The 26,214-nt window shown below is 32.0% G+C and overlaps 3 protein-coding genes and 1 long non-coding RNA gene across 14 annotated transcripts in view; 2 read left to right on the top strand and 2 right to left on the bottom strand.

Moving 5' to 3' along the window:
• Nucleotides 1-26,214, bottom strand: part of LOC127700504 (uncharacterized protein YfbL-like) — a 323,855-nt gene that overhangs the window by 183,367 nt on the left and 114,274 nt on the right. The gene's annotated exons all lie outside the window — the stretch shown is intronic.
• Nucleotides 1-26,214, top strand: part of LOC127700500 (uncharacterized) — a 245,133-nt gene that overhangs the window by 81,539 nt on the left and 137,380 nt on the right. The window lies entirely within an intron of this gene.
• LOC127700502 (uncharacterized) overlaps nt 1-26,214 on the top strand; it is a 108,034-nt gene that overhangs the window by 56,791 nt on the left and 25,029 nt on the right. The gene's annotated exons all lie outside the window — the stretch shown is intronic.
• LOC127700509 (uncharacterized) lies at nt 125-20,879 on the bottom strand. The gene is made up of 7 exons (XR_007981611.1): nt 20,742-20,879; nt 12,581-12,774; nt 11,065-11,173; nt 8,792-8,923; nt 4,415-7,207; nt 3,973-4,122; nt 125-3,084 (listed from the first exon to the last, which is right to left on the bottom strand). It is a non-coding gene; the product is annotated as an uncharacterized LOC127700509 (long non-coding RNA).

The raw sequence follows: 26,214 nt of genomic DNA on the forward strand, positions 1-26,214 counted from the left end.
AATTGTATTTTTGCATCGTTATCAAAATTAAAAGGACGATAAAACCATGTTTATGCACAACTTAAAATCGTCTATAAAATCAAGATAGTCATCATGCAATTGTTCAACCAATTAACAAAGTAAAGTATTTTTCTATCTTTTATTTAGAGATTGGTGTTTCCCGATTTTATTTAAATCGGTGTAACATTTGATACATTTGTTTTATTTGTTTCCTTACACACACATGTGCATAACACATACATGACAATTATCATTAAAAGAAGATGTCGGATAAACGTGAAATTCAAAATTCAACCAACGATACAAAGGCCTAAAAGCTTTTAGAATTCAACATATTTGTTTCACTCTAAAATAATTCAACATTAGACATACGGATCATTTCATTGACATTTTCTATGTGTATCATCCCCACCAGAAAAAAAAGATGAAAAGATATAGAAATGATGATATTGTTGGCTCGATTTGATTAACTAATAATAACTGTAACGATTCAAATATTGCTGATAAATACTGGCTTCCCCCGGATATTTCCGATTTCAGGTTGATTTAATCGCAAACATTTCATTCAAGTTATTTTGAACAATCTTAATTTCGTGCTATAGTATAGCTTCTCACTAGTAAACCAATTTTTAACTGAAACGGTCATTTTGGTGTGAACTGCTCTTAAAAGACTGACCAATGAATTATTTAAACAGTTTAGTTAATTATCAGACTTATCCACGTTCTTCAAAGGCTAAACAATGAAATATTTAATCATTTTCAGTGAATTATCAGACTTTTCCGCGTTCTTAAAAGGCTAAACAATGATTTATTTAATAATTTCAGTGAATTATCAGACTTATCCACTGCGGTAAAGTCAGAACAGTAACTGTTTAGACAATTCGCTTCCAGGTATTTAAGATCTGTTCAGTCTTTGTTCAGAAGGTTTAGAAGTTGCTTTTTACCTGTACAAAAAATGAAAACAACACTTTATAAATTTCATGCGTGCGAAGTGCTATTCTGGATTTACCTTCATCAGAAATAGCAACATACTGAATACTTTGCAAGTCATATTTCTGAACGGTACTGAATTTTCTAAGAGAAAAAAAAAATCGGAAAATTAACATAAGCTCATCACAAGACTTAACGTTTTTAGGTTCAGAATCTTCAGATGTTGTTAAGTTCATAATTACCATTTAACACCCAAATCAGTTTACTAATCTTAATTAACAGATATATAAGTTTTATCTAGCTTCCAATATCTGCAATTGCAATGTGAGTCTACGTTTGTTTTGTTGATATGTTGATACTTTGGTCTAACTTGATTTTTGCTGACGTATACGTGTCTTTCCATTGGTTCCGTTAACAGTTGATAAGGTTGAGAGCATTTTGAGAATTCCATTAAACATTCGAATGCCTGTATCAAGTTTGAACATTTAGGTCTTTTGATAAAACTTTCTTTGTTGTATTGTTTATATATTTATGTTGTGGAGCTCGACATGTTTTTTAAATGTTTAGTCAAAAACAAATAAAGTGAACTTCAGAAGATGCTGACCCTTTCAGAGTACCTGGCTTTTCAGTCATAAAACTTTACTCAGTACTTGGAGTACAACATTTTTGCTCGAAACACCAAATCCAGTACTTTGATTGGTTGATTTCTGCGTGAGTTCGATAATCGTACTCGAAATGTTTTAGACTGTAAGCCCTGGTCTCACTTCCGGTTTTATGTATTTCATTTTGTACGAACTTTTTTGTTTTATTGCTTCTAAACTTTCCGAGAGGTAAAACTATACATTAGAAAAGGTGCATACGCAACAATTGCACCAATGATAAGTTTTAATCGCTGTTATTTGACAGTTTAGATCGATTTACTTAGAGCTCCACCATTCTAAGGCAAATGTTTGGGTGCATATGTCGTTTTTTTATTATTTTGCTGGTTTTTGTTATTGCTGGACCTTTATGGCTGAAATTTTGAAGATTTATCTATTATATACATAGAGAACATTTTCTTTACCAAATCTTATGTACATATAGAACATTTTCTTTACCAAATTTTATGTACAAATAGAACATTTTCTTTACCAAATCTTGAAGTGGAAGCTTTATGTAGTAACGTGTGTTAATCAAACCTTACACCCAGTAACTTATTATTCTTTCGAATGGCGGAGGACTGCTTGACTGTCTTCCGAATAAAAAAAAAACCCGTGCAACTTTCTTCTCACACTGTGACGACTATATGGTTTTTGCTGAAGTTTTGCAAAAAAAAGAACAATATTGTATGTTTGTCAATGGAAAACTTTTGTCATGATTTAGAGTCACATATTTTTTTGATTTGATTACTTGCAAATGTTGCACATTGCATAATAAATATGAGTATAAAAAAATAATTTTCTTGTTTTTTTTTCTTTCACAATATTTTCTAGACTCATGGTGTAATGCAGAAACCATTTTGCCAAATATTCCACGTAGTATGCATATTTGAAAGGACCAAAGAATATGCATAACAGTTAATTACATACATACACATAATATTTGATGAAAAGTGAAAACTAATTTGCATAGTTTGTTTTACCATGTACCAAGACACAATCCTGAACACACACGCATGTCGAAAGAGTTTTAAGAAGCAAAGAACCTATATCTTTCTCTCATGACTCTCAATAATATGCTTTCATTTAAAAGACTAAATCACTCATTAAACAAATTATTGTTCTCAAATATTGAGGTTATAAAAACTTGGCCTCTTTAAAAGGTATTACATAATTTATATAATAAATCAATTATACCACACCTAGCCAAGCTGTAAACATAGATATAGGGGTTTAATATATGTAAAACGTTAGTTCATAGGAACGCGTAATCATTCACAGGCTTGCTAAAGAATACAAAGTTTTGCCCGGAAACACGTTCCACTGACTGTCCGTTTATTTCTTTCCATAAGAGGGGTTTTCAAATTCATTTGAACTCATCTGTTCATTATTTGATTTATTTCTCCTCCATATTATGCATGCCACAATTAAAGAATCTGTAATACTATAACTGCTATTATTATTCCAAATATGCCACCTGTACTGCTAGTTTTGTAGGAAGAATCTGATGTTACTCCTAAAAGTATATTTTAACATTTGATAAAAGCAAAACGAATTAGACAATACAACGACATATTATTTTATACATTTCAATAGTTCAATTTTAGAAATAACTTGCAGTATTATTAATTTTGATACATTTTGGAAAACCTCCAAATCATTTGATTTATTGATGTCAATCAGATATTAAAATATGTTTTTATAAGCATCATTCGTATTTCGTATATCAATAACAACACAAAAGTATTTTCCAAAGTATTTATCCATCATTTGCCTTCGAATTTTCGGGCTTGAGCGTTCCTAATGAAGGAGAATCCAGAATAGCGCCTCAAACCCACCAACCTTTATAAATTGTTTTCATTTCCCAAATTGTCCTTAAAAATCTTTATCCAAAAGTTAATTACAGACCGAAAATGTTGTTCAAAGGATGCTTTAAGGACTGAATTGAAAAATTATGTGTCACGCTAACTTTTCTTCAGATTTCCAACGCAACTTTAAAATTGCATTTATCCAATTAATTTGAAACTAACCTTTATATACCTGAGGTCATAACGCAGTAGTAAGTACTCAGTCTATCATTTTGTTTAGTATTATCAATTTATTTTAGTGATTTTATTTTGTCTATTATGTATCTGTTCAAAAAGTTTCATTGTCAACTTCGTAGCTTCCTACTTAAATAAAGAACTCATATATTGATGTATGGCTCAAATGACATTAAAAGTAGTATAGATTGTTCATGTCGAATTGACACATTTTAGAATGTAGGTTGTGTTCATCAGAATATTGCATTAAACATTCCTAAATTCGTACTGATAAGACGTTCCAAATCCAAAAGGAACCAAGTGATACATGAGTCGTGTATAAATGCGAAACTCGATATTGAAGTTCTAGTAAATTTACAAACCAGATCCCGATGGTTCTGAAAGTTTATGAATCGTCTTTACGATAGCATCAGCAGTTTTTCCAAGGAAATTGATATTTTCATCGGTCAGCATGACTTGTAGATTATCACATTCATGATGATGACATTGTATCATATCACCTCGGAAATTGGCTGCGAATAAATTGAAATGGCAGTTAGAATTTTACATTTTACATTTTCTTAACAGAACTTTTCAACGTTAAATATTTTCACTATAAGTTAAAATTAACATCTTCAAAATTTCTTGAGCTGACTTTAAAAGAGTTGTTGAATTTTATTTTTTGCATTTCATATATCATAGTGTACCACGCTCATTCTGAGGAAAAATAATAGGGATTATAATTGATAAACATTATAAATAAAAGGAAATACTACAACAAAATGTCTGGAGCTGTTATAATGTGTAATAAGTGTTTGAAGTTACCCGAGTCCGTCAACCAGATGGCTGGATAACCATTTTCCCAGAAATTACCCTGATCACTTTGCATGAAGTTAATGAGAACGTTTTTGTCGTCAGATGGTAAAGTGCTGAACTTTAGAAACGAGAGAGGAAGAGATTCTATTTCATATTTTGCTTTCCCCAGACCTCTCCAAGACGAAAGAAATTCGGCAGCTAAGTATGAATCGTTAGTTGGTTGCCGGTATATCAAATTAAGAAAGTCTCCTCGGAAATTGTCAGAAGCTATACTATCATAGGTTTCTGGAAATGCTGTTTTAAATTGAAAAAATATTTAGATTCATGAAGACTGTACAATATAGAACGGTTAGTGTCATGGAAACAGCAAAACAAGTAATATTTGTTTTTCGTCAATTGTATTAGACCGTTAGTTTTCTTGTTTCAACTGTTTCACAATTTTCTATGTCGGGGCCTATTAAAGCTGACTATACGAAATAGATGTTTCTATTTGTTGAAGGCCGTACGGTGGGTGACCTATAATTGCTTATATCTACGTCATTTGAACTCTGATGTAAAGTTGTCTATTTGGCAATCATACCACATCCTCTCATTTTTATATTTATACAAGGTCATATACAAATCGAATACTCGAAAGCTACTGTTACTACTGAATCTGAATGATGCAACCTTTGAAACGGTTAGTTTTAGTCTATTTTAGTATTATTCGTATGCCTTCTTTTTTGCTTTGCCAATTTATCATGACGTAGCTAAATACAAACTTATCTAGGCTGCTTAGCTTTAATATCAATAAATATATAATAGCATAAAAGGTTTGAAAAATTCCCAGTGGTAATATAAAACTGTACTTGATTGTCGGTATATCAAAACTAAGCAAATCGCTTTAAAGTCAAGGTCCAAAGTTTTTTTCAATTTAGTAAAAGGTTTTAATCAATTTATGAAAGACGTATCCATGTTTTGTAAGATTTTTAATGCTCTAAATTTACAGCTATATCATCAATCATGCATAATGCATCTTCAAGGACTTACATCTTGCTAGACCTTCATGACACATATGGTATTGTCCTCGCATAGTATACCAAACAGAATAGTGTATAGGAGTAATTCACATTACATGCATATGAACCGATAAAGGAGATAGGTATTGAAAACTCTCTTTGGAACCCAACATATACTTCAACGACACTTAATACAGAAGAAATTCTGGACAAAAATAGGTTTAGTTTATTTTTCCTTTGGCAATTCAACCAAACATGACGAAAGAAATCTGCCCTCACTTAACTGGATACATTATAACACAAGTTTCATTAAACAAACAAGTATGTATTGCAAGAGCTGTCAAATGCTCCACTAAACCTCTTTCCATATTACCTTTAAGCGTGAGAAGACACCAAAAAAAGCAATTAAATGCCACAAGTCGAATAAAGGTACCAGGTGAAAAACAATTCTGTCAGCAATCAAACCAGGGCTACTGAGTTGCTATGAAAGTAAATCAGATGTGGATATTAAAAAAACTCCAAAGATCTGTAAGAGTACATACAATCAAGTCTTTCCCTTTTGCAATAGTTTAATTAATATTTTACTTCTCCATCCTTTACACTTCACAAGTCTTTGGCAATTCTTAAATATAAATTGAGTAAAAATATAGTAGTTACGCTTTGTATGGCAATAACGTATCAATTACATATAAAATCGACAATATGTCTATCTGTTAATTAGATGATTCTATCATGGGCAATTTTTAGGCCTCATAAACTTGGATTTTTCTTTAAATATAGCTTCAGAAGTGATCAAAGAACGATTGATTTATCTAACAATATGATCATTGAATACACTAGGTATATTAGTACAAGTAAATCCTAGTATTGAAGTTAAACAAAATAATGGATGGAAAGAAGCTATACTTGCGACAAACTATTAGGATGGAAACTAGCTATCTTCTATGAATGAAACCGAGTCAACAATGCATCCATTGATTTATAGATAATGAAAAATGAAAAAAATGAAAAAAACTCTGCGACCTTAGGAGCTATATGATACAATTTTGTTGAAGATTTTTTTTACTCTCCTTTTGATATCTTCGAAAAGAGGAGCGCTTATGTTCTTGCGTACGTTTATGATAAACATGTCCAGTTTCGCAACACCAAATCTTGTTTTTTAACAGTTAAATAATTAATGTAAACATGAAGCTTTTCGATGAAAAAAAGAGAAAGTTGATATAAGATTTACGGATAACATGAATTATCAAAAGTTTTGAACAGTACTATAAACAACAGCAACCACCAACATATGACTCCTCCAAAAAAAATATAGACGTACAGAGACCAGCAACAACGAAAAATACATTGTTTAGATAACCTGACTTGGTAAAGGAACACAATGTGGTGGGGTTTAACAAGTTTTACGTCTAATATACCTGCATTTATTTAGATCATATGTCAAGCTACCAGTTCAGTTTTTTCATAATTTTTGTTCATTGAACAGATAAACAGATGAATAATTATTTAAACAATAGTAATGGTAAATATCTTAAATATTTGGTTCAATTAAATGGGATTTTATTTCCTGTATAGAAGTAATTGATATAGCATACCGCGTCTACTATTTGTGGTGGAATCATCTGAGATCTAGCCGAGGTATTATATTCCATCATAGTGTCCAATATAATTACTCCATGCATCACTAGTGGTATTGCATCGACATAATTTATACTTAACCATGCAGGTACCCATGTCTGAAGAAAATGTCGGCTTCCAGCCAGTGGGACTTGAGGCAGTTTGCAACCTATCGATTGGTAGCAAGCTGCAGTAAAAAATGAAAGCAATTTGATTTCTGCCATTCCTTAAAGCATTACAGCAGTTGTATGTAACATCGTTTTGTTTCAACATTACTTGACATTATAAAGTAATTAATTTCGAGTCTTCACGAGATAACATTTCTGAAATGTTAGTCTGGGAAACATGATTTATTTATTGATTGTAAACTTTGACCTATTTTTCAAAGATCCGTACTTTGTGTCTTTTGTCTTTTTGTAAGTTGTTTAGAGTTCTTCGTGCACTTTTGAACTGATTTTTACAGTCTGTTCTGATTTTGTACTGTTACACCGCTGCCATAGGTAATTGAAGGACTGAGCGCTAATAAACGTGTTTGACCCCGCAACATTTGTATGTGCCTGTTAAAAAGTAGTTGTCGTTGGTTTCTGTCTGTCATATTTGTTTTTCGTTTATTGTGTTAACATTAATCAGCCAATGGTTTTTCTCAGTTTCTCATTTGAATTTTTTCACAGTTTAGTTTAGTTTGAGGCGTTCGATAGCTTACTACGGTATGGGTTTTGCTCATTGTTGAATGGCGCACGATGAACTATTATAGTTGCTTACGTCCATGTCATTTGGTCTTTTGTGGATAGTTGTCACATTGGCAATCGTGCCACAATACAAGTTTATCCTCCCAGTTCACATTATTTCTTAAGCTAATTTATATGTGTTATTTTCAGTTCATTGTCCTTCAACATATCTTTCTTCAAAATATCCATTATTTGGTTTTGAACCCATATTTCGAGAAATGATATATGAAAATGCATACATGATGCATTAAATTAACTTTGATATCTGGTAGTACAATACTGTAAGATAGGAAATATTCGCGAAGGGAATAATTTGCTATATCCGATTGCATAATTGTAATCCTTAAGGAAGATTGTCAACAGAAAAAGAGATAAAACAACGTGAAATAAAACTTCGCGAATATGGTTTGCACTAGAATCGTGAAATTTCAACTCCGCCAAAATAACCCCAACCCATTTTACTGTATTCTATTGAAGAATATTGTAGTAGTGTAGAGGCGAAAAATATAAATAATCCGTAAACCTTCAAAGACCTACTGATATTAACATATTGAATATCGATATTTTTGTTACCTTTTTGCAAACGACCGAAACTAAACTCAAACCCTGACGAGGTGATTATTGAATAGAGTGATCTACACATTTCAGCTAACTATACTGACTACCTAAGCCGTTTTCCCCAATGAGGATTCTGATAAAATAACTATCTAAGACTGTGCCTTTGAAGAAAATAAAGTAAATTTAAACAACTTGTTGCAATTTGATTAAAATTTCGAACAGTTTGACTCAATAAAATACAATTAAAATATTTTACTTATAAAACACCTTTAGAATGAAAGACGTGTAAATATTAGACTTGCGTTTCTCAATTTGATAGATGCTTTAAGTCAATATTCAGCCAGGTTGTTGATAATATCTTTTACCGACATGTGGTTTAAATTTTCTTGCTTAAGAATAAGGGGCAAAACTCTTTCAAATTTAGAAAAAAAAACTATATAACACTGTTTAAGTTTACATGGACTAAACACATAATATAAACATACATCCATATTCTTCCAAATCAAACGCTACAAAAATGATTGTATTTTCCCTTTTGACACCATTTCTGTTCATATCAGTCAATTGTCTAACAACTTCTAACATGGCTGCAACTCCTGCTCCATTATCATCAACTCCTATGCAAATATAAAATGTATTATATATAAGTGTTATACTATTTGAATATAAAGACGTTTGCCAAGCCGTCATTTTGCTGTATGCGTTTATTCTGACCGCATGAGATATGCGTAACCAAACATTTTGCTTGAACAAGAATTATTGTTAAATATCTTTGTAAAACAATTTGAGCGTGTATTTAATGGAAAAACTCTTATTGCAAACGGGATAGCACCTCCTAATTTTTACAGTTAAGTTGCTAATCGAGCCCGTAAATTGCAATACTATCCGAGTTACCTTATCGATCCTTTAGATAAACTTTAAGGTTACCAATTAAACACTGTAATTAGATCTTTAAATATTGTTTTATCTGTATATATATTGATTTTGTCATCAATAAATTAAAACCAAACTAAATATTATTGTTATACACATACATTCAATGTCCTACAATCTGCTGTACCTATATTTTGGCATTGCAAAAGATAATGTCTCTGACTGATATTGATGTCTTATACTAAACCCATTGGATGTTGTATGTGTACTGACTAAAATTTGAGTCTTAGATACATTATTAGTTGTTTTTGGCTTTGAACTAGCTTCCAGCAAATGCGAGTACTCTCAGATCTGTACTCTGTGTCTTTTGTGATTTTGTAAGGATTATTTGTGCTTTTAATTGAACTGATGATTTAAGCACTTTTCAACTGATTTTCATAGTTTGTTTTGATGTTGTACTGTAACACCACTGTCCCATGTTAGGGGAAGGGTATGATGCCCACAAGCATGTCTTAACCACGCCACGTTCTGTATGTGCCTCACCAAGTCAGGAGCCTGTAATTCAGCGGTTGTCATTTGTTGCTGTTTATCATATTTGTTGTTCGTTTTTTGTTTTGTAAATAAATCCGGCCATTAGTTTTCTTGTTTGACTTGTTTTATATATCTCATTTCGGGGCCTTGTATAGCTTACTATATGGTATGGGTTTTGCTCATTAAGGTAGTCCAAAACTACAATTTTCACAGGTTTTGGCAAATTTTGAGTACTTATCCAAAAAATGTATTAAAAGGACATTCTTAACCAAAAAACATGATTTTTTTTGTAAATTAAACTTTATATTTTCTTTCGGATACACATTAATACCATTTGGTTAGTGACGTCCTTTAATGCAAACTTTAACATAAACATGTAAAATTGACAATTTTGTATCAAAATGCCTTCAACGTGTAGTGATGAATAACATTCTTATCTTACAGAGATAGGTAAAATTGTCAAACTATGTTTTAAGCATATGATATAGATTCTTTAATATTCAAACTCCAGTGCGAGTGATTCACATTCAGGGGAAATTGGCCCCTAACTCTTTAAGCATTATTTCTAAACAAACTTGATTTTTTGCTTGTTGAATAATCTTTTTATTTGTTGAATACATTTACCATCGTAAATGTCATAATTCTTCAATGTAATGCATGAACTTAGGCTTTGTACTTTATTTGGCCTTTTTAAAATTTTTGATTCGAGCGTCACTGAGGAGTCTTTTGTAAACGAAACATGCGTCTGGCGTTTTAAATTTCAATCCTTGTATCAATGATGAGTTTATCTTTGATAGCCATTCTAAGATTCTTCTAATAACAAGAATATCCAGGCGATGTCATTGCTTTCTGCTTTTAAGTTGTATAAATTAATATTCAGGTGGTTTAGATAACGATAATTCAATAATTTGTTTACTTTACATTTTTACTGTAATTTAGCTCTTGACAAAACAACTTTATCTTTTTACATATGCAGCAATTGATTCACTTCCGCAATTGCATTCTATATTTATTATTTTCTATGTAATGTTTTTCACATCAATGAAATGTGTTTATTGGCATTATGTTAACCGCGAGTAGTGCCTAGCAGAAAGCTTAAAAGAAGTTGAAAATAACTTTATGACTGAAGTACATTTAACGCTTTCCAAGATAAGTTTACGAAATGGGGTTCAGTTCTTTTAAAATAAAGACTATGTGAAAGGAATCATAAGGAATATGTATTTGATGCGTATTAATAAAAAAAGGGATCTAGCTGACAATATGGATTGATGGGTAATGTCTTATACACTGTTTGAAAAAAATATGTATCGCGATAATCACTTGTGGTAGTATACTTTTTTTTCGCAATTGTTACCTTTGGTTTCTCTAACTGTATCGTAATGTGCACCTAGTCCAATAATCCGGTCATTTGCTGTTCCAAAGTTAACGCCTCTTGATATACCGATAACTGATTGGAAATAATCCTAGAAAAATGTACGTTCATTTGCTCAATATTCATATTTCAGACAAATATTAAATTTACTAACAAATTTTTCCTTACTGGACGCGATATAGAGAGTAAAGTAAATGAGTAAATGCGCGTCCTCTCTGATCTGTACTTTGTATCTTTTTTTTTTTGTGTTAGTTTGCTTTGTATCGATCAAATGAACAAAGCCCTTTTCAACTGATTTTTATAGTTTTTTCTTATGTTGTACTGTTACACCAATGTCCTAGGTTAGAGAGAGGGTTTGGCACATGCAAACAATTTTAAACCCACTATATTCTGTATGTGCCTGTCCCAAGTCAGGAGCCTGTAATTCAGTGGTTGTCGTTTGTTCTCATATATCATCTTTGTTTTCGGTTATTGTTTTGTACCTAAATCAGGTCGGTAGGTTTCTCGTTTTAATTGTTTAACAAATCTCATTTCGGGGTCTTTTATAGCTAACTATTCGGTATGAGATTGCTCATTGTTGAAGGCTGTACGGTGACCTATAGATGTTAATTTCAATGTCATCTGGTCTCTTGTGGAGAGTTGTCACATTGTCAATGATACTGCATCGTCTTATTTTTATATGATTTGCTATATTTAAAGTCTGAATATCAACCTTTTAATGTCTTGTGATTATTTTGTGTATCGTTTGACTGCTGTCTAATTCGCGTTTAATCGGCATCTCCTGTTATTCATAAGATATAATTTTGCAATAGGTGGCGTTAGAAATGTCTGACAGATTACTTTATCTTCTTTTTTATAAGTTTTGTTTGATTTTTTTTCTTTAGAGAGAGAGCTTAAGATCTTAGCTTAACTTAACCCAAACATAAAGATTTTAGAGTAATCGACTACATGTATATTGTATTTATCTATCCTTTACATGCCACTGTTCAATGATAATTATTTAATAAGAAGACATTACAATTTCGGTCACAAAAGACAAACAGTTTTGATTGTGCTGAACGTGAAAGAGATTTAAATACTAGTAGCTGTGCATTCATTTCCATATATATAAAAGATTTCTGTATACTGACTTGGTTTTAAATAGAATGTTATTGTGTTTTGAGATACGTATTCCTACACCCACCGATTGATATCATATCTTAATGTTTTCAAGGACATTTTCAAACTTCGATTTTAGTAACAACCTTTACTACTATAGTACGAATAAATGCAAATTGACTTGGCATAGATATGAAGAATATGTGAACACAGATACTCTCATGTTTTTGTTTATTAAATCATTGAATTAGTTGCTTATATGTTTGCGATTTTTGCGAGAATAGAATTGCCACAATCAAATATTGAGTACATAAACGATGATCTACATTCCAGACGTAACTCTATTTTCTGCAATACAGACACAACCCTCCAGTCTTCAAACCGTTATATTATAACTTACAGTAGCGGATACAGAAGCTTCCTGAAATGTATGATATTCAGTTTGTAGTCTATATCTCAAGAATTCTTCATAAATATATTTTTTGGCGGCATACTTATAGTCTTTGTATATAAGATCGTGATGTCTGGTATCCGAAAAGTAACTCCGGATCGATTTTTTCATATACTGTGTATCAGCAGACTTTACACAATGCACTGTAATATATATAATTGATATAACAGGGTTATGTGCTCAATGTAAGAATATGGAAGAACATATGATGAATATTATTAGCTACGTAGTGTGCTAGTGACCCAATACGATATATATGAAATTAACTGACCCCATATATATCGTATTTGAGATTTCCAATAAAATGACATACGTACCTAACTCTACGTACGCACGTAACGGGACCGGTTATTGCTAACCTATTATGTTTGTTAAATGCGTCACTCAAGTTTTAACTAAGTATTCCTAAACTATTAAACCCATTCATGATAAATTTCATCAACATCAAATATTTCTAAGATGATGAAAAACGAAAGAAATCATGATTTTTATATATCACGTGATTATTGAGATTCCCGCCTAAACTTCACTGTCATAAGACCACGTATATATACGTATCTTGACCTATCATACGATTCATTTGAGTTGTCTTTCATGGTTTTGACCATGACTTTGTTTTTCGATATACTTTGTAAATGAATTTTATTATTTGATATTTGTCATGCTTTTATTTGTCGTTATCAGATTGGTGTCCCTTCTTCTTTTCGTTTTTTTTTTTTTAATGTTTTATAATATTTAATTTCCGTGGGTATTTATTATAATTAGATAGATTTTTTTTAGCAATTTCAGAAAAATCGAACTCAAAGTGTTAATCAGAATTTGTCTCTGTTAAAGTTGATAACTGGGATTGCATCATACTTTATTAAGCATCATTTGAAACGTTCTCTTCTTCTGCAGTTAATCTCGTTTATTTACAATCTTCGATTTTTTTTTCAACAGGGAAAACGTACGACAAAGGGATGTGTATATTTAAAAAAAAATAATACAGGTCTTGTACTTCTTTAAATTTTAATAGTTGACATACACTTTTCTTTCAAATGAAAGTCAACGAACATTAAAAAAAAGAATATTGTAATTGATAATAATGTATGTAAATAAATGTGTACACCAATTCGTTATATAGATTGTAATTTGGAAGGTGTACTTGATTAGCAACTGATGATTAATAATCTGCATATAAACATTGACCGCTGTGGATAGTAAACTACCAATTTACAGTACATAGTAATTGGCTAAAAAATATCCTGTCCCCAAGTATCTCTGATTAAAAGTGGATGAGAATGCCAATTTACATACAACTATAATGTCACTTCAGTCTTTACGGGAATTTTCTTTTACTCTTACTTATCCAATAAGTGGATTCTAAAACTATCATATATATTGATTGAGTTAGTGAAAATTTTTAGTTTCAATTTTTGTCTCGCTTTGGAGGTATATATATATATATATAAAAGTGACAACTCTGCGACAGGATCACCAGTGAAGGTGATACAAAACTGAAAAAAAACATTTTATATTCATAATTACTTTAAATATGTATACATTTGTGTAAACCAAGCTCTCTGAAGGAAGGTTTTTCCAGGTTGTTCTTATGTTGTGCTGTTGCACCACTGTCCCATGCTGTGGGGGAGGGGGTTGAGCATTCACAAACATGTTTAACCCGGCCACATTCTTTATGTGCCTGTCCCATGCCAGGAGCCTGTGGTTCACTTGTTGTCGTTGGTTCATATCTGTTATATTTGTTTTTCGTAAATTCTTTTGTTTTTTTTTAAATCAGAGAGGTAGTTTTCTCAATTGAATTGTTTCATATTTTTCAAGTTGGCCCCTCTTATAGTCGACTATACGGTATGGATTTTTCTCATTGATGAAGACCGTACGGTTGCCTATCATTATTTACATCCACTTCATTTCTCATAGCAATCATACCACATCTCCTTATTTTTTTTAACTAAATACGTTGAATATTTTCAGGTAACTAAACATGTGAGAATCAATTTTCAGTACCTGGTGGTACTTCAAGATCGGTACTCAGTGTCTTTCATCATAGAAATGTAATTATTTTGCATGAGCTTCATTCAAATTTGATTAGTCGAGCTATTTCCAACTGAATTTTACAGTTTTTTTATACTGTGCTTTTACACCAGAGTGTTGGCTCTCCGAAGTCAGGAGTTTTCAATTCAGTGGTTGTCGGTTACTTTCGGTCATATTTTGGTTATTTTTACTGGTGTAAAAATTATTTTTTCTCGTTTGAACTGTTAACACTTTTCCATGTCAATGCCTTATATACTAGTATCTGATAATAATGTATGAGTATTTGCTTATTGTTGACGACAGTACGAGCCACTGTAGTCGTTATTCACGCCATACCAAATTCTTTTTATTCATCTATCTGTATTTAAAATATCTGTTCGTCTTTTGGAAAGACCGGCGCACAGTTCTACTGGATATTAATAATAGCAAGTAACAAAGAGAATGGAAGCTGTGAAACACCACTTTACAATAAAAACTGAGCTTTATGATACAAAGAAACAAGCAGAAAAAACAAATAAATTATGCAACAAAATGTGTTATCAAAACAAAACAAGTGTTGCTAGAATAATAATATATGTACATAAAGCATAAAATATATGAACAGGTTTTTTTTATTAAATATGGGATTGACTGGTAGCAGGCTAGCCTTGATTACGGGTTCAATTATTTTGTTGGACCCCCTGATCGAATGACTTTAAGACTGGATTTTTCGGCTTCTCCACCAAGCATGATGCATTCATGAGTAAGAACAGGTAAGACAAGTGTGTCTTTATAGCGGTTACGCTATCTTGTTACCTAGCATATGAAAATGCGACTCTAAGTGTTGGGCATGTACAAAAAGGTATATGCATTTATCATTATCATTTCATCATCCTTAATATATATGTAATATTTGTCGCTGGATATAAAACATACATCAGTATCATCATCAACATAAGTACTATAGCTTGAGGCTCAATCTTCGTCGTTAATATTATAGCTTGATGCTTCTTCGTCGTAAGTATTATAACTTGAGGCTTAATTCTTATCTGATATTTTAGCCAATTTATGTCAAGAACTTATTTTACGCATGCATCTCTATGCTATACATAGTTTTTATAAATGTCAAAGTTAAAGCCAAAAAAGATCATAGAAGTATGTTTATCAAATGATCATGTCACAATTTAAACAGTAAGAAAGGGACTGACTCGTGAGACTGAAACGAAGCACAAAAACAGCAATTTCTAGTATTTCCAAATAAACTTCATGCACCAATCTGAAATAATCCACAGCTGCTGAATACTATCTTAAAAACAACTCCAACTAATAAATAGAGAATAGCTAGATATCATTGAGATGGGAGCCATCTCTGTGGGCCCCGCTGTGAATAATGTGTGGTAAAAAATTTGTATCTTTATCATTGGACATGGGGTTGTCAACTGAAACCGAAGTTTATGACCTTGACCTTTGACCTAGGAAGTTGTACATACATTATGACACACCCTCTGGTGTTGGTTTATATACATGTTAAGTATAAACTTTGAAATCATAACGGTTCTCTAGATATAGAGCGGACACAATTTGTTACGGAAGGACGGACGGACGGACAGACGGACGGACGGACGGACAGACTGATCACTATAAGGGCGTCCGCCATTCGGCGGGGCCCTAATTATCCAGGTATGAATAATGATCAATTATGTCGTACTGTTACACCACTGTCCCGGGTCAGGGGGCCCGCTAATATGTTTAACCCCGCCACATTATGTATGGATGTGCCTGTCCCAAGTCTTAATTCGTTTGTTGTTGTGTTTTCGTTCATTTTTTTGAACAATTATTTGACCGTTAGTTTTCTCGTTTTAGTTGTTTTACATTTGTCATTGTGTGGCCTCTTTTAGCTGACTATGCGGTATGGGCTTTGCTCATTGTTGCTCATTGTTGAGAGCCGTACGGTGGCCTTTAGTTGTTAATTTCTGTGTCATTTGGTCTCTTGTGAAGAGTTGTCTCATTGGCAATGATACTACACCTTGTTTTTTGTGCATATCACAAATTAAGCATAAAAAGTTTATAGACAGTCTAGAAAAGCAAGACCTTTTGTCATGTCAAAAGCACAGAGTGTCTGTAGGACCATCCATTAGTGGTCATAACTGTATAGCAGATTATATGTAGTTTCTATAAAATGTAATGATAATTTATCGGCAAAAGATACATGATGATTTGTTTTTTGGAATATTAATAAATAAATATATATATTTATATTAAAAGAAACATCAGAAACAAGAATATGTGTCAATTAGATTACACGTCAGTATCACATTTCTGTGTTAACTGAGCTACTAAATCCAGGACACAATACAGTTCAGTATGTAGTCTTAAACTTTTAAATCTCATGCGAAATGTCTAATGTTCAGACATTGTCGTTTTTAAAACGTATTTATCAATGTCAAACGACAATCATTGAATTTTTTTCGTGCATTACAATTTGTGATTATGGCCTGATCCAAGATATTTGAAAGAGGGTGTAGTTCCCGGTAATTGAATTTATACTGCCGAGCGGAGCGATGCGAAAAATAATCTGGACGATTATATACTAAAAATTTGTATAGATAATGTGGAAAACATGAGATTTTCAAAATTATTTGGCGATCAAAAGGGGGGAGTACGCCCTCTTCCTCTGTATCCGCGAATGCACGTTTAGGTTTACATGGACAAAAACCTCGTCGCAAACATTAGTATAGGTAAAGACGAAAAAAGTACTATTTGATAAATATATCAATGATATGAATTTCTGCCCACGTCAAATGATCTTCAATTAAATTATAGAAAAATAATTTTAAAAAAATTAGTCGCGTACACCTTTTAAATTCGGGTGTGTTGGAATCTACTTTAAACGTTAAAACTTTAAAAAAAAAAAAAAAAAGAGATAATCATCACGCTTCCGAATTCGTTATTGTAATATTTTCATGCTAAATTTTGACTTGGTAGTTTTTAAAATTCATATTTTGAGAAGAACTAAAATATGGGTCAAATGAAATGACAAGAAATGATGGGTGTATTTGATTACAAGTTGCTAACCTACTTATTCCATTAAAATATTTGTGTCAATAAAATCATTCAAAATTTAATGACAAAATATTTAAAGATTAAAAAATTTGTTGGGGTTGATTTTTACATAAAGTATATTCCAGCAAAAAATGCGTGTTCAAAGAGCAAAACATGCATGCAGTGTATGCTCCCCTCCGTCATGCTTCAATGCAATAGGACGAAATACGTTGAGTTAGGTCGGTTATGTCGAGTAATGTCATTTTATTGGAAATCTCTATTAGGTCACTAGCACACTATGTAACGAATGTTTCTTGCCAACTATCTTAACATGTGGTATTTAGACTAGTGGCATATCAAAGTGATCAAGTATTCAATACCGTTAGTATTAAGAACCTACTTCCATTCGTCTATACACAAACAAATGCCAACAATAACAACTTGTTAGCTTTAAATGTGTTTTATGAATTTATTTCAATCGTTCATTATCAATTTCTTCGTCTGTTGAAACCTTTAAGAATCATCCTCAACACCGTGTTGTTTTTATAAAAGGACATAACACCACTAATAACCGTGTATTGAAATAAGTCCCGCGTACTAACCCAATATGGAATATACACGGTCTCCACGCGGTTGCTTTTAACCAATCATATTCCTAGAAATGTATAGGAGGTAAGATAATATACGATATTCAATTCCCAAACAGCCGCTAGCATCTGGTTCCACACTAGTATTCAGTATCTAAATGTGATCAAAACTTTTAAAAATAATAGTACTTTATTAATTGAAAAAATTGGTTATCATATTTGAATCGGTAAATATATATAAAAACATATTTAGGTAATCTTTTTTTATTATCCCTACACAATCATCTCTCAATATGAGCACTTACTTATATCACAATTCTTTCCTTAAGAGTGTCCCAATCTATCAATGCTATATAATTATAATTACAAAACTACTGACACTCTAGTAACATGCACACAGTATATAACTATTGAAAGGCAGAAGAAGGATGTCAATTGGCATTCATTTGAAATAAAAAGAAAAAAGAAAAAACATAGAACTACATGTATGTATGAATAATTATGCATTAAGTCTTATCAACAGGATTGTCCAACTCTTCATAATTTATTCGGACGGTCATATTTAAAATCGTCGAAAAATAAAGATAAGAGCTCAGACAACAAAATGCTGGATGAGCCTAGCAGATCTTTCAATCTTCACGAAAATCCTATAAATAATATACACCGATTCATTCAGGAGTAATCGTTGTGAAATTTTTGTCCTTGATATTTACGAAGGAATTATATCGACATTGAAACTTCAGAACGGTTCGTCTCACTGTCAATGTTATCGGTCTAAGGTAGACTTTTGAAGTATATTTTGAGTATCAAGCTGGCACAAAGAGCCCTTCATACACGATTACTCTCGACTGAATCTGTATCTATGTCTTGCCTTCCTATATTCAAATTTAATGAAGTAGAAGAAATCAGGTAGGCCTAGTCAACATTTTTTGAAGATTTGAACTCTTTTTCCTTTATTTTCATCAATTTTGAATATTAATGTGCCACTTTTGGTCCTCTGTACCAAGAATGGCATGAACGTTGTCGGGATCTGTATGGCGTAACTTCGCTTTATGTATGTTGACATTGTAAATCAAGAAGGTCTCTCTGTCAGTTTTAGCGGTCTCTAGTTGTGTTTTGAAATTTAACTTGAATTTCAAGCTGGTGCATAAAATCATCCGTATCAATTAAATACGACGACTAGCCAACAATTCCTCATAACTGAATCAGTATTGTTGTCTTTGCTTAACTTTGCTCAAAATTTCACGGATAAAAAAAACAACAGGAAAACCAATCTTTTATTTTACAGAACACCAACCCATTTCCCTAAATTGTTAATTTTAAATGTTAAGCTGACACTTTGGTCCTAAAACGTCGCCGGGGAATTCTTTCAAAGGGAAGTGTACCATAATCCTGTCCTCAGAAGGCATGACTAGCTTTCAAATGTAAGGTTTGAGCGTTCATGAAGACGGTGAATCCAGACGCACAAAATTTCTGAAGAATTTAATTCATTGAATACAGTTACGGTTATTTTGCCTTTTATTGTTTAATGAAACCCAATTTGACCTGTTTGATATGCTATCTATATTGGCAGTTGCATATTTTTCCGCCTTCCATATCTTTATCTATACATTTATGGAGATCATGTTAAAAATGGCATTCTAGTTCCATTTTCTTGCTAAAGATTTGTTATCAGTGTAAAAGAGAGGCGAAAGATACTGAAGGAACATTCAAACTCATCAGTCGAAAAAAAACTGACAACACCATGGCTAAAAAAGAAAAAGGCCAACAGACAAACAAAAGTATACCAAACACAACATAGAAAACTAAAGACTGAGCAACACGAACGCCACCAAATACTGGGGTTTGATCTCTGGTGTTCCGGAAGGGTAAGCAGATCCAGCTCCATGTTTTTTGTTTGGTGGAATTATTCGGAGACAACGAGAACGTTAAAACTTTGAAAACTTGAAGGGGTCACTTATTTCTTTTTTATACATATTTTCTGTTTTAAATGATTGTTTAATTTTGAATCCTAAACAATAAAATGTATTTCATTTGACGGTCTAATATCAAATTAAATCGCTTACTTTACTCTACAAAATATCAAGGCATATTAAGGACATATATCCATCGACGCTTCACATTCTACATATTTCTAAGACTTTAATTGCTTAAAGTTTTCCATATTCACACAACATATACTCATTTTATATATATATAACCTTGATGTTATTGTCGCATCGTATTTGGCCAGAGGAGGAAATATAGTCGAAAAAATATGTCTCCGAAGACTAAAAAATTGTTTTCAATTCACTATTTAGACAGTCCACAGCAGACAGGTTGATGATATTGTTTTTTTTTTCTCATAACACGCACACATTAAACTTAACATGAATGATAGCTTATAAAATGTAAATCAATAAAAACATTTTTAGTTAGTAATAAGTTATCAATAAAAAAGACTCTATGTACATTACATAAATTATACTTACAACTGAACATCAAATTAATAACATAATATAGAAATACTGAAATCACCATTCTAATGGTATTTATAACAGTAAACAAAACACAAATGTGTCTAAGCGTGTCCAAACCATTTACAAATAAGTTTCAGTATTGTTATTTGACCTTGGAGATATCAATTTCAGATTTTTGGGAAATCGACCGACCTGAATAGACTATTTTCATATTAATTTTGACTCCGGATTTTATAATTTTTCGACAGGTTACCTTTTCTGTGGTAGGACATCCTGGTACCCGGTCAAGTAAGAGCAAGCAAAAGAAGTAAAATCAAACATATAATCGGTGCAATTTGGGGGGAGGGGAGGGGGGGAGTTTACTGTTTTCCGAAGAACTTATCGTGTATAGAAAACATAAAACAGTTATTTTCCCCCCCTAAACTGTACCGATCGTACGCTTGACTTTACTTCTTTAGGTTTCTCTTACTTGACCGAGTACCAAGATGTCCCACCACAGAGAAGGTAACCTGTCGAAAAATTATAAAAAATCCGCAGTCAAAAGTCGGTAATATGAAAATAGTCTAATGCGAAAGGAGTTTAATCAATTACGGATAAAAGGAGACATGGTATATATTTGAATGAGACAGTAACTAAACAATGCCACAATAGAAAAGTATCTATAACATATGACTAGCTTTTGATTTCATCGTTATTCGACATATTTTTAATTTCCAACTGTAAGATGTTAACAGTGTTTCAATGTCATTTGGTTTAGTTGATATCGAGGAGAGATCAAAAACAACAATGAAACGAAAGGAAATAATATTCGGTTTTTATCAACAACACCTAAAAGAGAGGCGAAAGATACCAGAGGGACATTCAAACTCATTAGAATGCTTTAAAGAAGACTTGTTGTTTTGATTTATTTCTAAACAGAGGATTTTTTTAAACTTTGTTGTTTTCAAAATTGAAGGACATAACTTGATAATGTTAATCGGGATTCCTTTATAAATCTTTTTTTATCTTGGTAAAAGCTCATCAAACATACCAGGCTTATATGTCAATGGCTATCGCATTAGTTGTATAAATACCATGTATGTACTATAAAAATAAGAAGATATGGTTTGATTTCCAACGAGACCAGAGACCAAATGACGTGTACATTAACTATGGGTCACCGGCCTTTCACATTTTCTGAAATATGCAAAAAAGGGTAACTGATACCTGGCAAAATAAGAACAAAACAGTCATAGAGGCAAAAAAGGAAGAATAAGACGATTAGAAATATTCCAGTCAACTAGACATGTAATTTGATTCGAGAGCCATTTATGAGTCTTACTACAGATGACCAGTATATTGACGAACGAACTTATCTCGACGAACGAACGCAATGGGAGCGGTAAGTGTATGTTTACAAACGTACTTAAACATAAAAGATGTTATCATGTTTGAGGTGTATTTGGATGCAATCACGTTAATAGATAGAAACGCATAAAATATACCGATTTTAAAAAAGGTTTTCATAATATAAATGAAAGCCGTTTACAAGTTTCCGAAAGTGTTACATAGCATACGATACAATGTGATTGTTTGTTATTGTTAAAAGCACATAGGATTATTCGAGTGCAACGACAACTTTTGCAATGTTCAAACAAATACGAATGCAAAACTTTGATGATTTGATATAATTTACAAAGTTATTGTTGTCCGATCGTATGTTTGCTCTGTGTTTTTATTGGGTATTGAAGTTTCAGGAAAAAAAATCTATCAGATTATAATAAAAAAGAAAACCTATAGCGTTTTGTACCAATTAAAACAAAAATTATTCTGTTTCAAACAATTTTTTATCATACCTGTCATCCTCTAACGATGGAAAAACTTTTTTAGTGTAAAATAAAAACTAGTCATAAGAGAAGATAAAGTATTTTGAATGGAATTAACTAGACTAAAGGCATTAGTGATCCATTAATGACGCATACGAAGACATTACATCTATTTTTAAAGCCTTACAAATATTAAGATGAAGAAAAAATATATGTCAAAAAGACCACAGGCGCTTGTGGGGTAGAATCCTTTCTTAAGTGTTTAATTTCTATTAATTATTCTTGATTTAAATATTAAATTTTCTATGTTTATACCACTTATCTATCTCTGCTGCGTATGTCTCACCTAGTTTCGAATGAATTTACCAACTCTGTTAAAACCCCTTATTTTATTATCCATACTTAAAACAACATTTTAGTATGGGTATCAAACCATGTCAGTGGAGATGCAATGAGTAAGTGCATAGTGGATAGGATGCAATGAGTAAGTACATAGTGGATAGGATGCAATAAGTAAATCCATAGTGGATAGGATTAAAATTTATAAAGTCCAAACACCTGTTCCTTCAGGAAAATTTATGGACCGCAACATACTTCCATACTTCGTCTGATATGGTTTGTTTGATAAACATGCAAAATTTTGCGTAGATTGTTGAAGTGCGTTTCACTGAGTTGAGTATTTAAACTATCATTAATTTAAAAAAATAATCAGAAAGCAAGTTATATGATTGATAAGAATACCATTTAGATGATGGTACATCAACCTTTGTTTATTTCGGAATTCAGATATATTACCTTTCAGTTTTGCTCAACTCATGGGTATTCTGTCCTTCCCAAGGGACTAGTCATTTGCATCCTGAAGGAGGGAGAAGGACATTAAAGGGGCCTCGAAAATGTTGGGTATGGGAAGGGGTGGTATTCAATAATTCAATACTTCAAACGCATCGAAAAAAATTTACAATATTTTAGCTGTTCTGTATTTCAAACATGAACAAATTAAAGCTAATTTGATAAAATACTTTAAATCAGTATCTGACTATTCAACAGAAGTGACTAACAGTTGATTCATATGTCATATCTGTAACTATTGTGTGATAATTTTTGGCTTCAAACTTCATTTCAATGTTTAATGTTATATTCATGTGAGTCTTGACCGTCTTATGTTTGTTTTTTGGACATGGAGAATGACAATAATAGGGAATAATGGTTTGATGTCTTTCAGGTTTTTTTTTTAGGTTTTTCTCGAAATTCTTCTTAATATTATACCCCTTTCCATACCATAAACTTTCCTTTATAACCTGGAGGTATGGAGTCAGCCCAACCAACGCTTCCCCTTACAATAAAGAAAATAATTTATTTTAGCAGGAAAGACATACATTTGTTTCGCCTCGCTCGGCTCAATTGTTCAGAAAAACACCTTAAGTCTCAACATGTTCTTCCAGGAAAGTATTTTTATCTGAAGTTTAGTTATTTTTTTAATAAAGAATATGAACAATGTGCTGAAATTGAAAGAAAACAAATAAAAGTAATTCAGATGTTTCCTTCCCTCTCCCAAATAAAAGAAAAAGACCAATCCCTAATAACAAACCTTAGATTTTTTTAACTTTTGAAATGTGGAAACGATTTCGTTTAGTTTTATACGTATTGATCATCAATCATATTAATATAGTAAACTTCAATATCTATCCTATCACCCTTTCCTTAACCACAAAACTCATTTAAACCCCTTTTAAAACCTCTATCTTCAAAGCAAAGGCTTTGATATTGAGTGCACCATTTGCTATTGTAGAAAACATTGAATTATTAATGAGAGGAGTTGGATACAGATACAGGTAATATCTTTTTTAAGGTGGCACGGTAGTATTTCCTGGCCCATAAGAGATAATGATAGCCTTTTTAGAATTTTCACCACTTTCTAACACTGCCAAAAATTCTACATTCACAGTTAACTGAAGTACTTTCATTTTACTATTCAGAAATGAATTTGAATATGTTTCATGACCGTTTCCTTTTTTTGCTATCTTTAAGAACCTAAGGCCACTAGTGCTTTTAGGTCTTTTATCGTGCAGTGAATACAAAATTTAAAAAAATTCTCAAAAATTCATTTTCATCTGTATGTAAAATTATTTCATATTTTTCTACACCTGATTCATCCCTCAGTTTGGGAAAGTATGTTCAGTTGATACTGTATTTTTTGTCCAATCATAATGTTCAGATACATTGACCTAAGTAGGGTACACAAAAGAGCAACCTAAATTCTGGAATGCAAATACTACCGTGCTACCTTAACCAAGACATTTCAAACTTGAAATCAGTCATGACACCTATGATGCATAGCCTTCTTACTATGTAACATATTACAATAAAGAATACTAGTCTGCACTTATTTCTTACTCCAAAAAAATGAAAGATTACACCCCTACCCCAGCTGGCAGATTTTCTTTTTTTTATCATCTTACCATTTTTACTTAAGGAGTGGGAAAAATCCAAATATATGATGTTTCAAATCAACACAGAAGTCAAACATGGTGATTCAGGAGGAATTATTGGATTGCAAACTCTATTTATAGTTAATCTGACAAAAAGAAACAGTTTAAGCACCAAATCATGAAAAATGATATTAAAGTCCATTCCACATTTTACAGCATGCCTTACATTACTTTAAGCATTTCCAGATTATGAAGGCAACACAACAAGATTATTTAGATGGCAGTTAACTATTATTCTAAAATCTTTTTGACAATACATGTACTAGAATATATCTCTAAGTTGGCTGTTTGTCTATTTCTCATGTATGCATTAAGTTTAATTATGTCCCCTTACATAATCATTTTACCTTTATTGTGCTTTTCATTGTCAGAAAATCAAAACAATTAATGACATTTGCATGGAAAATGAATAAACTATTTAATCTTGCTGATTAACAATCATAATTACATTCTTTGTCAAAAAAAAATGTCTTGTCAGTGTAAAGAAACCCCTATTGCTATCTCTATTTCAGCCAAATATGAGGGCTAAATGAATAAGTAAGGACCCCTTAACCACTTGCTGGTTCCAAAAACGCACATACTGGTGTCATGTTACCACAGAACTACAAATTAAACCTAAAGAAAACTAGTAAAGCTGTACTTGTGTGGAAAAAAATAAGAAATTATGCAATTTATTTATTTCGGTGAAAATAATAGGATGTACAGGCAAATAAAATATGTCGCGTCTCATATTCCAGTGGTTGCACACATGTGTCAGACACTGCGAAAAGTTAAAGCGAGCATTTGTAATTAAAAATATATTGCAAGTTACATAAAAATAATGAAGTTCTACTTCCTAGGTAAATCTTTACTTTATTACCCACAGATCAGGCAAAATTTGCTGAATCAGCAATTTTCACTCCCAGGGGTGGAATTTAAGGGCTGTTTTTATCATAGTTGCTCTTCATCAACTTTTTATTGATAAACTTACAAATTGCATAGGTAAAAAAAAATCCTTCATTGATTTAGTGTAAACATGTATATCCCCCTCAAGGTGGCACGGTAGTATTTCCTGGCCCATAAGGGATAATGATAGCCTTTTTAGAATTTTCACCACTTTCTAACACTGCCAAAAATTCTACATTCACAGTTAACAGAAGTACTTTCATTTTACTATTCAGAAATGAATTTGAATATGTTCCATGACCGTTT

The sequence above is a fragment of the Mytilus californianus genome, unplaced genomic scaffold (assembly GCF_021869535.1).
Source record: "Mytilus californianus isolate M0D057914Y unplaced genomic scaffold, xbMytCali1.0.p SCAF_5, whole genome shotgun sequence".
Classification (NCBI taxonomy): Eukaryota; Metazoa; Mollusca; class Bivalvia; order Mytilida; family Mytilidae; genus Mytilus; species Mytilus californianus.